Below are 19595 nucleotides of genomic sequence, written 5' to 3'. Positions count from 1 at the left end.
ATAATTCTTAATAAATATGAGTGAAAGTCAGCTGATGGTTTGTTGACCTCTTTTCGCCGGCCTGGGTTTTATGTCAACAAAGCTTGGTGTACGAACACTGTCATTGTTGGGAGACACTGCTCAGCTAACCTAGAGTTTCTCATGGTTAAATGTAGACCTTTTTATCTGCCACGGGAGTTCACTTCCACCATAATAACCGCAGTCTATATTGCACCGGATGCTAATGCCAAGCTTGCTTTGAACGAACTTCATGCAGCCATTAGTAAACAACAGACTGCTCACCCAGAGGCTGCTTTTATTGTCGCGGGTGATTTTAATCACTGCAAATTAAAAACAGTACTCCCCAAATTTCACCAGCATGTTTCCTGCCACACCAGAGGAGACAAAACTTTGGATCATGTTTATACAAACATCAATGGAGCTTACATCGCGAGCCCCCTCCCCCACCTCGGACAGTCTGATCACCTTTCTTTGTTTCTCACCCCTAAGTATTCACCCCTCATCAACCGTGTGAAGCCATCAGTGAAGACCATCAAAGTGTGGCCAACTGGAGCAGACTCTTTACTTCAAGACAGGTTTCAACACACTGACTGGAGTATGTTTGCTTCACAGGCTGCCTGTGGCTCTCACACGGACATTGATATCTACACCTCCTCTGTACTGGATCACATCAACTCCACCATTGACAGTGTAACAACAGAAAAACAGATAACAACATACCCTAATCAGAAGCCATGGATGAACAAGGAGGTTCGACTTCTGCTGAAAGACAGCAACGCTGCCTTCAGGTCAGATGACGCTCAGGCCTACAGTAAATCCAGGGCTAACCTGAAAAGGGGCATCAAAAAGGCCAAGTACTGCTACAAGCTGAAGGTAGAGGAACACTTTTCCAACTCTGACCCCCGACGCATGTGGCAGGGCATCCAGATCATCAGTGACTACAAGTCAAGCAACTCCACACCAACAGTCACGGACGTCTCCTTCCTTAACGAGCTAAATGACTTTTATGCTCGCTTCAACAGCGACAGCAAGGAGACGGCCACCAAAATCTCAGCCTCTTCAGACCACCAACCTCTCAAACTCACCTCCACAGATGTCCACACTGCACTGAGCCGGATCAACGCACGCAAGGCTGCTGGCCCGGATGGCATTCCTGGACGTGTGCTTAGGGCATGTGCAGAGCAGCTTGCAGGGGTCTTCACAGACATTTTCAACCTGTCCCTCACCCAAGCAACTGTGCCAACATGTTTTAAGTCCACATCCATTGTGCCAGTACCGAAACACTCCTCCCCAACGTGCCTGAATGACTATCGCCCCGTAGCACTCACACCCATCATTATGAAGTGCTTCGAGCGACTGGTCCTAGCACACCTCAAAGACTGCCTCCCACCCACACTGGACCCACACCAATTTGCTTACCGCAGAAATAGGAGCACAGAGGATGCAGTATGCACAGTGCTGCACTCTGCACTCACACACCTGGACAATAACAACACGTATGTTAGGATGTTGTTTGTTGACTTCAGTTCAGCATTTAACACCGTCATTCCCTCCAAGCTGACCACAAAACTTGGAGACCTGGACATCAACACCTCCCTCTGCAACTGGATTATGGACTTTCTGACCAACAGGCCTCAGCATGTTCGCTCAGGTCACACCCACTCCACCACCATCACACTTAATACTGGCGTACCACAGGGCTGTGTGCTGAGCCCATTCCTCTACTCCCTTTACACCCACGACTGCAAGCCTGTGCATGGATCCAACTCCATCATTAAGTTTGCAGATGACACCACGGTAATTGGCCTCATCAGTGACAACGATGAGACTGCCTACAGGGAAGAGGTACAGCCCCTGGCCACATGGTGCGCTGACAATAACCTGCTCCTTAACACTAATAAGACCAAGGAGCTCATTGTGGACTTCAGGAAGAAGAAAGGAAGCACGCATGACCCCATCCACATTAACGGGCTGGCTGTTGAACGTGTCTCCAGCTTCAAGTTCCTGGGAACCACCATCTCGGAGGAACTGTCCTGGGCCACAAACACCTCCAGCCTGGTCAAGAAGGCTCACCAGCGCCTTTTCTTCCTCAGGACACTGAAGAAGAACCAGCTGTCTTCATCCATCCTGGTGAACTTCTACCGGTGTGCGATCGAGAGCATCCTGACCAGTTGCATCACAGTCTGGTATGGGAACTGCTCAGTGGCTGACCGCAAGGCACTGCAGAGGGTGGTGAAAACTGCCCAGCGCATCACAGGGACACCACTTCCTGCTCTTGAGGACATCCAGAGGAAACGCTGTCTACGTCGAGCTCGCAGCATTCTCAAGGACTCCTCTCACCCTGACCACGGACTGTTTAACCTCCTCCCCTCCGGAAGGCGTTTCAGGAGCCTCCGGACAAGGACCACAAGATTCAGGAACAGCTTTTTCCCTAAAGCTGTCTCCTTGCTGAACTCTGCCCTCTGACACCCCTCAACACCCCCCACACCACACATAGACTCCTCCCCCTCTTCAACACTCTGATTTATTTATTTATTCACAACAAGCAAAAAACAGTAACTTGTTATTACTTGCACTACTGTCTGTTCATCCAGGAACACTGTATAATCCATTTGCACATTGTAATATTTTCTATGCACTTTACTGTCCATTGCAATACTGTAAATTATATTCATAGTTCTGCCTATAGTGTACATACACTTTTACATAGCCCATCTGTATAGTATGTTCATAGTACACCTATCTGTATATCGTGCTTATAGTATTTAATATCTGTAAATTATGTCCATAATACTTACCTGTATAGTTATTGTAATTCTGCCTAAAATGCTCCCAGGAGCATGCATATGATGAAACTAGCTGTTTTAAAGCATATCTAGCTCAGAACAGCGTTTCTGAGTGAGAATAGCATATTTCTAGTGGCAATGTAACTTTTCATGCAAAAGTGACCAATTCTGCCTAAAATGCTCCCAGGAGCATGCAAATGATGAAACTTGCTGTTTTAAAGCATATCTAGCTCAGAACAGCGTTTCTGAGTGAGAATAGCATATTTCTAGTGGCAATGTAACTTTACATGCAAAAGTGACCAATTCTGCCTAAAATGCTCCCAGGAGCATGCAAATGATGAAACTAGCTGTTTTAAAGCATATCTAGCTCAGAACAGTGTTTCTGAGTGAGAATAGCATATTTCTAGTGGCAATGTAACTTTACATGCAAAAGTGACCAATTCTGCCTAAAATGCTCCCAGGAGCATGTATATGATGAAACTAGCTGTTTTAAAGCATATCTAGCTCAGAACAGCGTTTCTGAGTGCGAATAGCATATTTCTAGTGGCAATGTAACTTTTCATGCAAAAGTGACCAATTCTGCCTAAAATGCTCCCAAGAGCATGCATATGATGAAACTAGCTGTTTTAAAGCATATCTAGCTCAGAACAGGGTTTCTGAGTGAGAATAGCATATTTCTAGTGGCAGTGTAACTTTTCATGCAAAAGTGACCAATTCTGCCTAAAATGCTCCCAGGAGCATGCATATGATGAAACTAGCTGTTTTAAAGCATATCTAGCTCAGAACAGCGTTTCTGAGTGAGAATAGCATATTTCTAGTGGCAATGTAACTTTTCATGCAAAAGTGACCAATTCTGCCTAAAATGCTCCCAGGAGCATGCAAATGATGAAACTAGCTGTTTTAAAGCATATCTAGCTCAGAACAGCGTTTCTGAGTGAGAATAGCATATTTTTAGTGGCAATGTAACTTTTCATGCAAAAGTGACCAATTCTGCCTAAAATGCTCCAAGGAGCATGCATATGATGAAACTAGCTGTTTTAAAGCATATCTAGCTCAGAACAGCGTTTCTGAGTGAGAATAGCATATTTCTCGTGGCAATGTAACTTTTCATGCAAAAGTGACCAATTCTGCCTAAAATGCTCCCAGGAGCATGCATATGATGAAACTAGCTGTTTTAAAGCATATCTAGCTCAGAACAGCGTTTCTGAGTGAGAATAGCATATTTCTAGTGGCAATGTAACTTTTCATGCAAAAGTGACCAATTCTGCCTAAAATGCTCCCAGGAGCATGCATATGATGAAACTAGCTGTTTTAAAGCATATCTAGCTCAGAACAGCGTTTCTGAGTGAGAATAGCATATTTCTAGTGGCAATGTAACTTTTCATGCAAAAGTGACCAATTCTGCCTAAAATGCTCCCAGGAGCATGCATATGATGAAACTAGCTGTTTTAAAGCATATCTAGCTCAGAACAGCGTTTCTGAGTGAGAATAGCATATTTCTAGTGGCAATGTAACTTTTCATGCAAAAGTGACCAATTCTGCCTAAAATGCTCCTAGGAGCATGCATATGATGAAACTAGCTGTTTTAAAGCATATCTAGCTCAGAACAGCGTTTCTGAGTGAGAATAGCATATTTCTAGTGGCAATGTAACTTTTCATGCAAAAGTGACCAATTCTGCCTAAAATGCTCCCAGGAGCATGCAAATGATGAAACTAGCTGTTTTAAAGCATATCTAGCTCAGAACAGCGTTTCTGAGTGAGAATAGCATATTTTTAGTGGCAATGTAACTTTTCATGCAAAAGTGACCAATTCTGCCTAAAATGCTCCAAGGAGCATGCATATGATGAAACTAGCTGTTTTAAAGCATATCTAGCTCAGAACAGCGTTTCTGAGTGAGAATAGCATATTTCTAGTGGCAATGTAACTTTTCATGCAAAAGTGACCAATTCTGCCTAAAATGCTCCCAGGAGCATGCAAATGATGAAACTTGCTGTTTTAAAGCATATCTAGCTCAGAACAGCGTTTCTGAGTGAGAATAGCATATTTCTAGTGGCAATGTAACTTTACATGCAAAAGTGACCAATTCTGCCTAAAATGCTCCCAGGAGCATGCAAATGATGAAACTAGCTGTTTTAAAGCATATCTAGCTCAGAACAGTGTTTCTGAGTGAGAATAGCATATTTCTAGTGGCAATGTAACTTTACATGCAAAAGTGACCAATTCTGCCTAAAATGCTCCCAGGAGCATGTATATGATGAAACTAGCTGTTTTAAAGCATATCTAGCTCAGAACAGCGTTTCTGAGTGCGAATAGCATATTTCTAGTGGCAATGTAACTTTTCATGCAAAAGTGACCAATTCTGCCTAAAATGCTCCCAAGAGCATGCATATGATGAAACTAGCTGTTTTAAAGCATATCTAGCTCAGAACAGGGTTTCTGAGTGAGAATAGCATATTTCTAGTGGCAGTGTAACTTTTCATGCAAAAGTGACCAATTCTGCCTAAAATGCTCCCAGGAGCATGCATATGATGAAACTAGCTGTTTTAAAGCATATCTAGCTCAGAACAGCGTTTCTGAGTGAGAATAGCATATTTCTAGTGGCAATGTAACTTTTCATGCAAAAGTGACCAATTCTGCCTAAAATGCTCCCAGGAGCATGCATATGATGAAACTAGCTGTTTTAAAGCATATCTAGCTCAGAACAGCGTTTCTGAGTGAGAATAGCATATTTCTAGTGGCAATGTAACTTTTCATGCAAAAGTGACCAATTCTGCCTAAAATGCTCCCAGGAGCATGCATATGATGAAACTAGCTGTTTTAAAGCATATCTAGCTCAGAACAGCGTTTCTGAGTGAGAATAGCATATTTCTAGTGGCAATGTAACTTTTCATGCAAAAGTGACCAATTCTGCCTAAAATGCTCCCAGGAGCATGCAAATGATGAAACTAGCTGTTTTAAAGCATATCTAGCTCAGAACAGCGTTTCTGAGTGAGAATAGCATATTTTTAGTGGCAATGTAACTTTTCATGCAAAAGTGACCAATTCTGCCTAAAATGCTCCAAGGAGCATGCATATGATGAAACTAGCTGTTTTAAAGCATATCTAGCTCAGAACAGCGTTTCTGAGTGAGAATAGCATATTTCTCGTGGCAATGTAACTTTTCATGCAAAAGTGACCAATTCTGCCTAAAATGCTCCCAGGAGCATGCATATGATGAAACTAGCTGTTTTAAAGCATATCTAGCACAGAACAGCGTTTCTGAGTGAGAATAGCATATTTCTAGTGGCAATGTAACTTTTCATGCAAAAGTGACCAATTCTGCCTAAAATGCTCCCAGGAGCATGCATATGATGAAACTAGCTGTTTTAAAGCATATCTAGCTCAGAACAGCGTTTCTGAGTGAGAATAGCATATTTCTAGTGGCAATGTAACTTTTCATGCAAAAGTGACCAATTCTGCCTAAAATGCTCCCAGGAGCATGCATATGATGAAACTAGCTGTTTTAAAGCATATCTAGCTCAGAACAGCGTTTCTGAGTGAGAATAGCATATTTCTAGTGGCAATGTAACTTTTCATGCAAAAGTGACCAATTCTGCCTAAAATGCTCCCAGGAGCATGCATATGATGAAACTAGCTGTTTTAAAGCATATCTAGCTCAGAACAGCGTTTCTGAGTGAGAATAGCATATTTCTAGTGGCAATGTAACTTTTCATGCAAAAGTGACCAATTCTGCCTAAAATGCTCCTAGGAGCATGCATATGATGAAACTAGCTGTTTTAAAGCATATCTAGCTCAGAACAGCGTTTCTGAGTGAGAATAGCATATTTCTAGTGGCAATGTAACTTTTCATGCAAAAGTGACCAATTCTGCCTAAAATGCTCCCAGGAGCATGCAAATGATGAAACTAGCTGTTTTAAAGCATATCTAGCTCAGAACAGCGTTTCTGAGTGAGAATAGCATATTTTTAGTGGCAATGTAACTTTTCATGCAAAAGTGACCAATTCTGCCTAAAATGCTCCAAGGAGCATGCATATGATGAAACTAGCTGTTTTAAAGCATATCTAGCTCAAAACAGCGTTTCTGAGTGAGAATAGCATATTTCTCGTGGCAATGTAACTTTTCATGCAAAAGTGACCAATTCTGCCTAAAATGCTCCCAGGAGCATGCATATGATGAAACTAGCTGTTTTAAAGCATATCTAGCACAGAACAGCGTTTCTGAGTGAGAATAGCATATTTCTAGTGGCAATGTAACTTTTCATGCAAAAGTGACCAATTCTGCCTAAAATGCTCCCAGGAGCATGCATATGATGAAACTAGCTGTTTTAAAGCATATCTAGCTCAGAACAGCGTTTCTGAAAAGTGAAATAGACCTTTATTCTGTACTTACTGCTTATTGCACTTCTGGTTAGATGCTAACTGCATTTCGTTGCCTTGTACCTACATGTGCAGTGACAGTAAAGTTGAATCTAATCTAATCTAATCTAATATTACATAATTTAAATGCAGTGACAAATAACCCATTCATTGCATATGATCAATCATGATTAATCGACTCCATAATATATATATATATATATATATATATATATATATATATATATATATATATATATATATATATATATATATATATATATATATATATATATATATATATTTAAGCACTCTTTCATCTTCCCTTACACTCTTATAAGTTTAATTTTTTTGTTTTAGTGTACACTTTTTTTGTGTTACTATCTTGCCCTCAGTGTGTCCCCTTGTCAGCAACGTGGGGGTTGTTTGGACCTCTATGTATGTGTCTAATATAGAGAACAGTGCATAACCGTCTTCGGGTCCCTCAGGACCTGTCGATTGGACTTACAGAAATCCTAACCTCAGCCCGAGCCTCCCTCTCTGAACTTTGGAAAATGGTTGGGATTAGGTAAAGATCTCACCTTAGACTTCCTATCCCTGTCTCTAATATATTATTAAATGAAATTAATATTATAATAATAATAAAATAATAAAACAGATCTCTATGCCTATACACACTGGTAAGGGTACAATAAAAAGGTTATTGTACTGAACAAACTGTATTTTCTATCCCCTTAACCTACACCTCACACAAAACTACAAGCATTACATTACCAAAAAAAAAAAAAATCTCCTCCTGTATGATTTCTAATAAGCACAGTTTATGTCCTCGCAGTGACACGAGTCCCCATTAATCTTTGTGTATTTGTTACGTGCTGGAGCTGATGCTTACGAAAGAGGATTGCACGGCCAAGCACTAATAAAACCAACTCAAGATCAAAGTCATTATATTTCAAGATTAAATTCACCAATGGATGCTCTGCAGTGAATGGGTGCCATCAGAATGAGAGCAGATAAAAACCTCACAATAATCCACAGCACTCCAGTCCATCAGTGAACATCTGGAGAAGATAAAAGATGAAACACATCCAGCATTAAGATGATATTAAGATGATGAGACTGGTCTTTTGATGACAATGAGACAAAAAATTGCCCGCTTCTGGACACTCTAGAAAATAGATGAATAAATAAATAAACAAATATTATTTATATATTCGACTGGACTTACAGAAATCCTAACCTCAGCCCGAGCCTCCCTCTCTGAACTTTGGAAAATGGTTGGGATTAGGTAAAGATCTCACCTTAGACTTCCTATCCCTGTCTCTAATATATCATTAAATGAAATTAATATTATAATAATAATAAAAATAATAAAACAGATCTCTATGCCTATACACACTGGTAAGGGTACTTACCTGGACAACGCCTTTTTTTTAAGAACAATTTTTTTTTTTTAATGTTCTCTCTGTATTAAAACCATAAATAAGTTTGATAAATATCATCACACAATGTTGAACCATACAGTAAAATAATGTATACAACACAACATATGTTATAAGATTAGAAAATCATAGGGGCAATTTTTTATACATATATATTTAAAATATATTTGGGTGAAAAAAAAAATATTTAAAAAAAAACATCACAACAACATAATATATGATTATAAAATCACATAATTAATATATACACCTTTTAAAATTCACCCAATACCCAACAGAAATATAACTATACACAATTGGACAAAAGTATATACTTTGGAGACTTTATTGGAATTTTTTGAAGGATATATGTGCTTGTGCAAACTTTGTATTTATTTGAATGGGTCTATAGACTTCAGGATGCACTTTCAAAAGACGCCACTCCATAACGGCCAGACGATTACGTCACCCATTCATACAGCCTGCAAGGATGGAACACACACTTAAATTCACTTCTGGACCGGATTGACTCACAAAAAAAAATCCTCTACAGCAGATCATTAACTTTCCCCGATTTTTTACACAATTTTAAAAGCTTATTTTAACACTTTTTCGGGACGACCCAGGCCACGCCCACCTAGGCTATTTATAGAGGTCGATGCACTAACGCAGCTCTCTCGCTCATTCAACACAGCGGCAGAAGGTTGATTCTCAACGATCTCCTATTATCCTCGTTATTTCTCTATAATATGCCAATATGCCATAATATGCAATATGCCAATAATTTTTTAATTTTCTTTCTAAACACCATGTATGTGGTGGAGCAAAAAAATCAACTGTCATCCTCTTCTCACTCGGGAGCTGTGTGTGCAGCTTCTTAGGCCTAGGCACCTCAGTTAGTTAACAGCTTAATTGACAACATTGTTCCCTGAGGCAAAGTTGTTCAGAATGAGGAAATCTATCATATGATTTGAAGATCTAGTGTTTTTGATTGAATATATGAGCATTTTCAAACAATTTTAAGCTTTAGTTTTTCTTTTTTCTCTAAATGAAATTGTCAATTAAATACCTTACGTAAGTTTATATATTCCCAAATTTAACATGTTCCTCATAATTTAATTTTTTATTAATGCTGTGTTTTTTTTAAATGCTAATATATTGTAAATATAATATTTTTAACAAATATATTTAATAAATATTGTGTAAATATCTTTTGGCCCTGTATGGCTGTATATTTCTAATGTTTGAAACCTTATGATGTGTAAACATAAAACATTTGACACTTATCCACCTGTCGAGCTGCTCTCAATTCGCTGTGATATTATTTTTGGAAGCGCTTAAAAAATGCTGATGAAGCGCTCATTTCTCTCTCGTCTTTCTCTCTGTTCTTTGGCCAGAGACATGGTTTATAAATGACATCTGACCCGGTAATAATAACATATGTTGGTTTAGCTTGTCAGTGTGAATGAAATGTGTAGCCTATTTATTTGTCCGATCTCGCCCCGAAACGCGGCTGTCATGTGGACTTCAAGTGTTCAGAGAAATACATTGCGAGCTCGCGGACATTTGGCTGCCGCGAATATATCATGTTATTACTTTAAACAGTTCAGAAACATCTGAATTTAGCTCTTGGTGTGTTCTAACGTGTGGATTGCGTGAAATCGCTGTTTTTAAAGGTCTTAAATAAGAATAAATTCGCTCGTTGTGAGCTCCGTGTAGACAATTTTTGGGTCTGTGAAGATTTTAAACTATATACAAGTACACAAGCCTTTTATCGCGAAGTTTCGACAACCTTCTGTGTCTTCTTCAGGCATGACTTGTGTAAAATACATATTTTCTTCACTGAGCTCAATTTAATTTTTACATTTTATTTCTAAACACCATTTAGAAATTTCATAAAAAGTGTTCCTTTATAGGTTAGCTCATTCTTTTAATGTATATGTATTCAGAGTGACCCAGACTTTCACTGTATTCATTTTCAAGTTATTTTACTGTATAGTTTTGGAGAAAACTAAACGCAAATTCACCCGAAACATCAAACTCCATTGTTGCAATTGTACTTTTTCCTATTTTTCAAAATTCATAAAAAGGGTTGCTTTACAGGTTAGCTCATTCTTTTAATGTATATGTATTCAGAGTGACCCAGACTATCATTGTATTAATTTTCGAGTTATTTTACTGTATAGTTTTGGAGAAAACTAAAAGCAAATTCACCCAAAACAACAAAATGCATCCTAACAATTGCAGTTTATCCCATTTTCCAAAATTCATAAAAAGTGTTCCTTTATAGGTTAGCTCATTCTTTTAATGTATATGTATTCAGAGTGACCCAGACTTTCACTGTATTCATTTTCAAGTTAATTTACTGTATAGTTTTGGGGAAAACTAAAAGCAAAATCACCCAATTGCAGTTTATCCCATTTTCCAAAATTCATAAAAAGTGTTCCTTTATAGGTTAGCTCATTCTTTTAATGTATATGTATTTAGAATGACCCAGTATATGTATTTAGAGTGTTCAGAAGCGGGCAATTTTTTGCAGGGCTGTTTTACCCAGGGTTGTTCTGGGTAGGGTTAGTGCCTGTCCGAGACTGGTCAGTACATGGACAATAAGGAGAGGGTTGAAATGGTTAGGTTTAGGTGCTGGTAGGGGTTGTTTGTCACATGGTGAAGATGTCTGACTCTGACTCTGAATCTCATATATTAACTCGCTCTTTTGGGACATTTCCACAGTTCCCTTGTCTGAATTTTATGAGGTGGAAGAAGTTATTGGACGAGGATATTTCGGCACTGTGCACAAAGGGATCCGTAAGTCTGACGACCAGCAGGTAAATCACTCGTACCTTCACCAACAGTCCCGTAGAGATCAGTGACTTCATCTACTGCTCTTAAAAATAACTTCTTCTTCTGCAGGTCGCCATCAAGTTCATAAAGAAGCTTTAGACAGGCCGTTTTCCAGACAGGTTCATCGCAGTGGTAAGTTGGCATAGAACATTTAAACACAAATAATAATTCTTAATAAATATGAGTGAAAGTCAGCTGATGGTTTGTTGACCTCTTTTCGCCGGCCTGGGTTTTATGTCAACAAAGCTTGGTGTACGAACACTGTCATTGTTGGGAGACACTGCTCAGCTAACCTAGAGTTTCTCATGGTTAAATGTAGACCTTTTTATCTGCCACGGGAGTTCACTTCCACCATAATAACCGCAGTCTATATTGCACCGGATGCTAATGCCAAGCTTGCTTTGAACGAACTTCATGCAGCCATTAGTAAACAACAGACTGCTCACCCAGAGGCTGCTTTTATTGTCGCGGGTGATTTTAATCACTGCAAATTAAAAACAGTACTCCCCAAATTTCACCAGCATGTTTCCTGCCACACCAGAGGAGACAAAACTTTGGATCATGTTTATACAAACATCAATGGAGCTTACATCGCGAGCCCCCTCCCCCACCTCGGACAGTCTGATCACCTTTCTTTGTTTCTCACCCCTAAGTATTCACCCCTCATCAACCGTGTGAAGCCATCAGTGAAGACCATCAAAGTGTGGCCAACTGGAGCAGACTCTTTACTTCAAGACAGGTTTCAACACACTGACTGGAGTATGTTTGCTTCACAGGCTGCCTGTGGCTCTCACACGGACATTGATATCTACACCTCCTCTGTACTGGATCACATCAACTCCACCATTGACAGTGTAACAACAGAAAAACAGATAACAACATACCCTAATCAGAAGCCATGGATGAACAAGGAGGTTCGACTTCTGCTGAAAGACAGCAACGCTGCCTTCAGGTCAGATGACGCTCAGGCCTACAGTAAATCCAGGGCTAACCTGAAAAGGGGCATCAAAAAGGCCAAGTACTGCTACAAGCTGAAGGTAGAGGAACACTTTTCCAACTCTGACCCCCGACGCATGTGGCAGGGCATCCAGATCATCAGTGACTACAAGTCAAGCAACTCCACACCAACAGTCACGGACGTCTCCTTCCTTAACGAGCTAAATGACTTTTATGCTCGCTTCAACAGCGACAGCAAGGAGACGGCCACCAAAATCTCAGCCTCTTCAGACCACCAACCTCTCAAACTCACCTCCACAGATGTCCACACTGCACTGAGCCGGATCAACGCACGCAAGGCTGCTGGCCCGGATGGCATTCCTGGACGTGTGCTTAGGGCATGTGCAGAGCAGCTTGCAGGGGTCTTCACAGACATTTTCAACCTGTCCCTCACCCAAGCAACTGTGCCAACATGTTTTAAGTCCACATCCATTGTGCCAGTACCGAAACACTCCTCCCCAACGTGCCTGAATGACTATCGCCCCGTAGCACTCACACCCATCATTATGAAGTGCTTCGAGCGACTGGTCCTAGCACACCTCAAAGACTGCCTCCCACCCACACTGGACCCACACCAATTTGCTTACCGCAGAAATAGGAGCACAGAGGATGCAGTATGCACAGTGCTGCACTCTGCACTCACACACCTGGACAATAACAACACGTATGTTAGGATGTTGTTTGTTGACTTCAGTTCAGCATTTAACACCGTCATTCCCTCCAAGCTGACCACAAAACTTGGAGACCTGGACATCAACACCTCCCTCTGCAACTGGATTATGGACTTTCTGACCAACAGGCCTCAGCATGTTCGCTCAGGTCACACCCACTCCACCACCATCACACTTAATACTGGCGTACCACAGGGCTGTGTGCTGAGCCCATTCCTCTACTCCCTTTACACCCACGACTGCAAGCCTGTGCATGGATCCAACTCCATCATTAAGTTTGCAGATGACACCACGGTAATTGGCCTCATCAGTGACAACGATGAGACTGCCTACAGGGAAGAGGTACAGCCCCTGGCCACATGGTGCGCTGACAATAACCTGCTCCTTAACACTAATAAGACCAAGGAGCTCATTGTGGACTTCAGGAAGAAGAAAGGAAGCACGCATGACCCCATCCACATTAACGGGCTGGCTGTTGAACGTGTCTCCAGCTTCAAGTTCCTGGGAACCACCATCTCGGAGGAACTGTCCTGGGCCACAAACACCTCCAGCCTGGTCAAGAAGGCTCACCAGCGCCTTTTCTTCCTCAGGACACTGAAGAAGAACCAGCTGTCTTCATCCATCCTGGTGAACTTCTACCGGTGTGCGATCGAGAGCATCCTGACCAGTTGCATCACAGTCTGGTATGGGAACTGCTCAGTGGCTGACCGCAAGGCACTGCAGAGGGTGGTGAAAACTGCCCAGCGCATCACAGGGACACCACTTCCTGCTCTTGAGGACATCCAGAGGAAACGCTGTCTACGTCGAGCTCGCAGCATTCTCAAGGACTCCTCTCACCCTGACCACGGACTGTTTAACCTCCTCCCCTCCGGAAGGCGTTTCAGGAGCCTCCGGACAAGGACCACAAGATTCAGGAACAGCTTTTTCCCTAAAGCTGTCTCCTTGCTGAACTCTGCCCTCTGACACCCCTCAACACCCCCCACACCACACATAGACTCCTCCCCCTCTTCAACACTCTGATTTATTTATTTATTCACAACAAGCAAAAAACAGTAACTTGTTATTACTTGCACTACTGTCTGTTCATCCAGGAACACTGTATAATCCATTTGCACATTGTAATATTTTCTATGCACTTTACTGTCCATTGCAATACTGTAAATTATATTCATAGTTCTGCCTATAGTGTACATACACTTTTACATAGCCCATCTGTATAGTATGTTCATAGTACACCTATCTGTATATCGTGCTTATAGTATTTAATATCTGTAAATTATGTCCATAATACTTACCTGTATAGTTATTGTAATTCTGCCTAAAATGCTCCCAGGAGCATGCATATGATGAAACTAGCTGTTTTAAAGCATATCTAGCTCAGAACAGCGTTTCTGAGTGAGAATAGCATATTTCTAGTGGCAATGTAACTTTTCATGCAAAAGTGACCAATTCTGCCTAAAATGCTCCCAGGAGCATGCAAATGATGAAACTTGCTGTTTTAAAGCATATCTAGCTCAGAACAGCGTTTCTGAGTGAGAATAGCATATTTCTAGTGGCAATGTAACTTTACATGCAAAAGTGACCAATTCTGCCTAAAATGCTCCCAGGAGCATGCAAATGATGAAACTAGCTGTTTTAAAGCATATCTAGCTCAGAACAGCGTTTCTGAGTGAGAATAGCATATTTCTAGTGGCAATGTAACTTTACATGCAAAAGTGACCAATTCTGCCTAAAATGCTCCCAGGAGCATGTATATGATGAAACTAGCTGTTTTAAAGCATATCTAGCTCAGAACAGCGTTTCTGAGTGAGAATAGCATATTTCTAGTGGCAATGTAACTTTTCATGCAAAAGTGACCAATTCTGCCTAAAATGCTCCCAAGAGCATGCATATGATGAAACTAGCTGTTTTAAAGCATATCTAGCTCAGAACAGGGTTTCTGAGTGAGAATAGCATATTTCTAGTGGCAATGTAACTTTTCATGCAAAAGTGACCAATTCTGCCTAAAATGCTCCCAGGAGCATGCATATGATGAAACTAGCTGTTTTAAAGCATATCTAGCTCAGAACAGCGTTTCTGAGTGAGAATAGCATATTTCTAGTGGCAATGTAACTTTTCATGCAAAAGTGACCAATTCTGCCTAAAATGCTCCCAGGAGCATGCATATGATGAAACTAGCTGTTTTAAAGCATATCTAGCTCAGAACAGCGTTTCTGAGTGAGAATAGCATATTTCTAGTGGCAATGTAACTTTTCATGCAAAAGTGACCAATTCTGCCTAAAATGCTCCCAGGAGCATGCATATGATGAAACTAGCTGTTTTAAAGCATATCTAGCTCAGAACAGCGTTTCTGAGTGAGAATAGCATATTTCTAGTGGCAATGTAACTTTTCATGCAAAAGTGACCAATTCTGCCTAAAATGCTCCCAGGAGCATGCAAATGATGAAACTAGCTGTTTTAAAGCATATCTAGCTCAGAACAGCGTTTCTGAGTGAGAATAGCATATTTTTAGTGGCAATGTAACTTTTCATGCAAAAGTGACCAATTCTGCCTAAAATGCTCCAAGGAGCATGCATATGATGAAACTAGCTGTTTTAAAGCATATCTAGCACAGAACAGCGTTTCTGAGTGAGAATAGCATATTTCTAGTGGCAATGTAACTTTTCATGCAAAAGTGACCAATTCTGCCTAAAATGCTCCCAGGAGCATGCAAATGATGAAACTTGCTGTTTTAAAGCATATCTAGCTCAGAACAGCGTTTCTGAGTGAGAATAGCATATTTCTAGTGGCAATGTAACTTTACATGCAAAAGTGACCAATTCTGCCTAAAATGCTCCCAGGAGCATGCAAATGATGAAACTAGCTGTTTTAAAGCATATCTAGCTCAGAACAGCGTTTCTGAGTGAGAATAGCATATTTCTAGTGGCAATGTAACTTTACATGCAAAAGTGACCAATTCTGCCTAAAATGCTCCCAGGAGCATGTATATGATGAAACTAGCTGTTTTAAAGCATATCTAGCTCAGAACAGCGTTTCTGAGTGAGAATAGCATATTTCTAGTGGCAATGTAACTTTTCATGCAAAAGTGACCAATTCTGCCTAAAATGCTCCCAAGAGCATGCATATGATGAAACTAGCTGTTTTAAAGCATATCTAGCTCAGAACAGGGTTTCTGAGTGAGAATAGCATATTTCTAGTGGCAATGTAACTTTTCATGCAAAAGTGACCAATTCTGCCTAAAATGCTCCCAGGAGCATGCATATGATGAAACTAGCTGTTTTAAAGCATATCTAGCTCAGAACAGCGTTTCTGAGTGAGAATAGCATATTTCTCGTGGCAATGTAACTTTTCATGCAAAAGTGACCAATTCTGCCTAAAATGCTCCCAGGAGCATTCATATGATGAAACTAGCTGTTTTAAAGCATATCTAGCACAGAACAGCGTTTCTGAGTGAGAATAGCATATTTCTAGTGGCAATGTAACTTTTCATGCAAAAGTGACCAATTCTGCCTAAAATGCTCCCAGGAGCATGCATATGATGAAACTAGCTGTTTTAAAGCATATCTAGCTCAGAACAGCGTTTCTGAAAAGTGAAATAGACCTTTATTCTGTACTTACTGCTTATTGCACTTCTGGTTAGATGCTAACTGCATTTCGTTGCCTTGTACCTACATGTGCAGTGACAGTAAAGTTGAATCTAATCTAATCTAATCTAATATTACATAATTTAAATGCAGTGACAAATAACCCATTCATTGCATATGATCAATCATGATTAATCGACTCCATAATATATATATATATTTAAGCACTCTTTCATCTTCCCTTACACTCTTATAAGTTTAATTTTTTTGTTTTAGTGTACACTTTTTTTGTGTTACTATCTTGCCCTCAGTGTGTCCCCTTGTCAGCAACGTGGGGGTTGTTTGGACCTCTATGTATGTGTCTAATATAGAGAACAGTGCATAACCGTCTTCGGGTCCCTCAGGACCTGTCGATTGGACTTACAGAAATCCTAACCTCAGCCCGAGCCTCCCTCTCTGAACTTTGGAAAATGGTTGGGATTAGGTAAAGATCTCACCTTAGACTTCCTATCCCTGTCTCTAATATATTATTAAATGAAATTAATATTATAATAATAATAAAATAATAAAACAGATCTCTATGCCTATACACACTGGTAAGGGTACAATAAAAAGGTTATTGTACTGAACAAACTGTATTTTCTATCCCCTTAACCTACACCTCACACAAAACTACAAGCATTACATTACCAAAAAAAAAAAAATCTCCTCCTGTATGATTTCTAATAAGCACAGTTTATGTCCTCGCAGTGACACGAGTCCCCATTAATCTTTGTGTATTTGTTACGTGCTGGAGCTGATGCTTACGAAAGAGGATTGCACGACCAAGCACTAATAAAACCAACTCAAGATCAAAGTCATTATATTTCAAGATTAAATTCACCAATGGATGCTCTGCAGTGAATGGGTGCCATCAGAATGAGAGCAGATAAAAACCTCACAATAATCCACAGCACTCCAGTCCATCAGTGAACATCTGGAGAAGATAAAAGATGAAACACATCCAGCATTAAGATGATATTAAGATGATGAGACTGGTCTTTTGATGACAATGAGACAAAAAATTGCCCGCTTCTGGACACTCTAGAAAATAAATGAATAAATAAATAAACAAATATTATTTATATATTCGACTGGACTTACAGAAATCCTAACCTCAGCCCGAGCCTCCCTCTCTGAACTTTGGAAAATGGTTGGGATTAGGTAAAGATCTCACCTTAGACTTCCTATCCCTGTCTCTAATATATCATTAAATGAAATTAATATTATAATAATAATAAAAATAATAAAACAGATCTCTATGCCTATACACACTGGTAAGGGTACTTACCTGGACAACGCCTTTTTTTTAAGAACAATTTTTTTTTTTTAATGTTCTCTCTGTATTAAAACCATAAATAAGTTTGATAAATATCATCACACAATGTTGAACCATACAGTAAAATAATGTATACAACACAACATATGTTATAAGATTAGAAAATCATAGGGGCAATTTTTTATACATATATATTTAAAATATATTTGGGTGAAAAAAAAAATATTTAAAAAAAAACATCACAACAACATAATATATGATTATAAAATCACATAATTAATATATACACCTTTTAAAATTCACCCAATACCCAACAGAAATATAACTATACACAATTGGACAAAAGTATATACTTTGGAGACTTTATTGGAATTTTTTGAAGGATATATGTGCTTGTGCAAACTTTGTATTTATTTGAATGGGTCTATAGACTTCAGGATGCACTTTCAAAAGACGCCACTCCATAACGGCCAGACGATTACGTCACCCATTCATACAGCCTGCAAGGATGGAACACACACTTAAATTCACTTCTGGACCGGATTGACTCACAAAAAAAAATCCTCTACAGCAGATCATTAACTTTCCCCGATTTTTTACACAATTTTAAAAGCTTATTTTAACACTTTTTCGGGACGACCCAGGCCACGCCCACCTAGGCTATTTATAGAGGTCGATGCACTAACGCAGCTCTCTCGCTCATTCAACACAGCGGCAGAAGGTTGATTCTCAACGATCTCCTATTATCCTCGTTATTTCTCTATAATATGCCAATATGCCATAATATGCAATATGCCAATAATTTTTTAATTTTCTTTCTAAACACCATGTATGTGGTGGAGCAAAAAAATCAACTGTCATCCTCTTCTCACTCGGGAGCTGTGTGTGCAGCTTCTTAGGCCTAGGCACCTCAGTTAGTTAACAGCTTAATTGACAACATTGTTCCCTGAGGCAAAGTTGTTCAGAATGAGGAAATCTATCATATGATTTGAAGATCTAGTGTTTTTGATTGAATATATGAGCATTTTCAAACAATTTTAAGCTTTAGTTTTTCTTTTTTCTCTAAATGAAATTGTCAATTAAATACCTTACGTAAGTTTATATATTCCCAAATTTAACATGTTCCTCATAATTTAATTTTTTATTAATGCTGTGTTTTTTTTAAATGCTAATATATTGTAAATATAATATTTTGAACAAATAGATTTAATAAATATTGTGTAAATATCTTTTGGCCCTGTATGGCTGTATATTTCTAATGTTTGAAACCTTATGATGTGTAAACATAAAACATTTGACACTTATCCACCTGTCGAGCTGCTCTCAATTCGCTGTGATATTATTTTTGGAAGCGCTTAAAAAATGCTGATGAAGCGCTCATGTCTCTCTCGTCTTTCTCTCTGTTCTTTGGCCAGAGACATGGTTTATAAATGACATCTGACCCGGTAATAATAACATATGTTGGTTTAGCTTGTCAGTGTGAATGAAATGTGTAGCCTATTTATTTGTCCGATCTCGCCCCGAAACGCGGCTGTCATGTGGACTTCAAGTGTTCAGAGAAATACATTGCGAGCTCGCGGACATTTGGCTGCCGCGAATATATCATGTTATTACTTTAAACA

General features: G+C 39.6%; 1 long non-coding RNA gene across 1 annotated transcript; it reads right to left on the bottom strand.

Moving 5' to 3' along the window:
• Positions 1-6463: 6463 nt before the first annotated feature.
• LOC128013854 (uncharacterized) lies at positions 6464-17637 on the bottom strand. The gene is made up of 2 exons (XR_008183428.1): positions 17539-17637; positions 6464-8203 (listed from the first exon to the last, which is right to left on the bottom strand). It is a non-coding gene; the product is annotated as an uncharacterized LOC128013854 (long non-coding RNA).
• Between the last annotated feature and the right edge of the window lie 1958 nt (positions 17638-19595).

This window comes from Carassius gibelio, chromosome B25, assembly GCF_023724105.1.
Source record: "Carassius gibelio isolate Cgi1373 ecotype wild population from Czech Republic chromosome B25, carGib1.2-hapl.c, whole genome shotgun sequence".
NCBI lineage: Eukaryota > Metazoa > Chordata > Actinopteri > Cypriniformes > Cyprinidae > Carassius > Carassius gibelio.
The sequence above is the reverse complement of the archived record's forward strand: the minus strand, read 5'-3'. Positions and strand labels throughout refer to the sequence as shown.